Raw genomic sequence first — 2,500 nt, 5'->3', positions numbered from 1 at the left:
GCAGATAGCATACACAAGATAGCGTCGCACTACGGAAGAACTTGCAAAAGTTTAATAGGTAAAACTAGTGCTATAACCACCACAATTGAGGAAACACTATTTAGTTGTTCATATTGTAGCAGAGGTTTTACTACGAAAACAGGTTTAGGGGTACATACTAGACGAACTCATCCGACAGAACATGAAGCTAGACTACAGCAAAACGCACCAGGAAGGAAAGTTAGATGGGGAGAAGAAGAGGTAGAAATTATGGCCCATAAAGAAGCCCAACAGAATGATGAGGACATAAACATGAATCAACTAATACAGAACTCAGTTATGCCACACAGAACGCTAGAAGCGATTAAAGGGAAGCGGAGAAATATCAAGTATAAGGAATTGGTAAGGACATTGAAAGAAACCACCTATAAGGTAGAAAACCAATGCCTTGTTAACTTAGTTTTACCGACAACATCGGAAATAACAACTACACCTTCTGAAGGAGATCAGCCAGCAATAAGGGCCGAAAAAGAACAATCACTGACAGCAGCTGAGGATCTTCAGGTCATAATTACCGATCTAAAGATCGAGAATTTAAGTCACAATCAGGCGTTACTGCTACTCAATTCTCATGTAGAAAAGTTTTTAAATCGAAGTAAACCAATTAATAGGAAAGATCGTGTAAACCAACAGGAGAAAGATGAGAATAGGCATCGAAGACAATCAAAGCAAACTAAATACAGGAGGTATCAATATTTATACCATACGAACAAGAAAGCTCTATTAGACGAGATTACTTCAGATAGATCGGGGCCAAGTATATACCCAACTGAAGAAAGCATACGGGGAACATTCGTTACTTTATTCGAGTCAAACTCTCCTCCAGATAATATACCCTTTAAATTAAAAAACGACCGATCATGCATCGATATCGTAAAAGCAATCACCTTAGATGAGTTGATTAAGACCCTAGCAATTATGAAGGATAAGTCACCTGGACAGGACAACATTATTCTTAGCGATCTTAGGACTTTACCAATAAAATATTTACTAGATATCTTAAATATCATCCTTTATTTACAGGATATACCACAAATATGGAAACAACACAGAACAAGACTTATACCTAAAACTAAAGAGGATTTAGAAAAACCCTCAAATTGGAGACCCATAACCATCTCATCAATTGTAATTAGGCTATTACACAAAATTTTAAGTTATCGTCTAGGACAGCAATTAAAGCTTAATTACAGGCAGAAAGCATTCCTCCCGGTAGACGGATGTTTCGAAAATAGTGCATTACTACACTTCATCATACACAACGCCAGGCAAAAGCACGAAAACACGCAAATAGTGTCAATAGACCTCAGTAAGGCATTCGATTCTGTCAGCCACGAATCGATTATTAGAGCCTTAAAGCGATTTAACTTATCAAAGGAATCAACAACGTACTTGACCAACATCTATAAGTGTAATCTAACTGATATTGTATTTGGATCGACAACAATGCGTAACATAAATCTAAAAAGAGGCGTAAAGCAAGGTGATCCACTTTCACCGCTACTATTTAACATGATTATGGATGAACTATTGGATAACTTGCCGACATATATAGGAGTTAATGTAGGAAATCAGAAAGTAAATTCAATGATGTTTGCAGACGACCTTATCCTATTTGCAGAAACGGAATGTGGCATGAATAAACTCTTGGATATAACTACTAAATTCCTCGATGACAGACACTTGAAAATAAATATAAACAAATGCAATTCGTTAAGATTTATCAAGTACGGCAAACAGAAGACATTTAGTGTTGCAACGACATCATCGTACTTTATAAATAACGAACCCATTAATCCGGTATCATATGTAAAGGGATTCAAATATCTAGGCATTGAATTTGACCCAAGGGGAAAACGATCTATAAGCTGTAACCTGCTCGCAGCAATGTTAAACAAACTGACCAGAGCACCGTTAAAGCCAGAAAAGAAAGTATATTTAATCAATAACAATTTGATACCTCGTATTATTCATCAATTGGTCCTCGGAAAAGTTACCAAGGGTTTATTGATGTCACTTGATTCTGAAATTAGGAAAACAGTAAAGCTTCTGCTCAGGTTGCCACACGATACGCCCGACAGTTTCTTTTATACATCAGTATCCAACGGAGGAATGGGCATAAGAAATTTATGCGACTCAGTTGCACTATCTATAATAAGCAGACACAACAAAATGATAACTTCAGATGATCTAGCAATAAGAGCATTATCACAACAATCATACACTATTGCAACGTTAAAACAGGCCCATATCATTGCAGGCTCCAAATTTCCTTCGAAATCTTTAAATCAGAACAAATGGTCAAATAAACTATATCAAACAACAGATGGTCGGGGGTTGGTATACTGCCAATCTCAAACAGAAAACAATTCATGGATAACAGGGAATCATAGAACAATAAAATCGTATAATTACATAGACATGGTTAAACTAAGGATTAATGCACTACCCACTAAATCGA

General features: G+C 36.5%; 1 pseudogene; it reads left to right on the top strand.

Moving 5' to 3' along the window:
- The window catches only part of LOC142910131 (28S ribosomal RNA), an 8,991-nt pseudogene that overhangs the window by 4,596 nt on the left and 1,895 nt on the right, over positions 1-2,500 (top strand).

Source organism: Petromyzon marinus, unplaced genomic scaffold (assembly GCF_048934315.1).
Source record: "Petromyzon marinus isolate PM22_M1 ecotype Great Lakes invasive population unplaced genomic scaffold, UKy_Petmar_22M1.pri1.0 PM_G_Scaffold_139, whole genome shotgun sequence".
Taxonomy (NCBI): Eukaryota; Metazoa; Chordata; class Hyperoartia; order Petromyzontiformes; family Petromyzontidae; genus Petromyzon; species Petromyzon marinus.
Note: the sequence above shows the minus strand (reverse complement) of the source record. Positions and strands in the feature narration are given on the sequence as shown.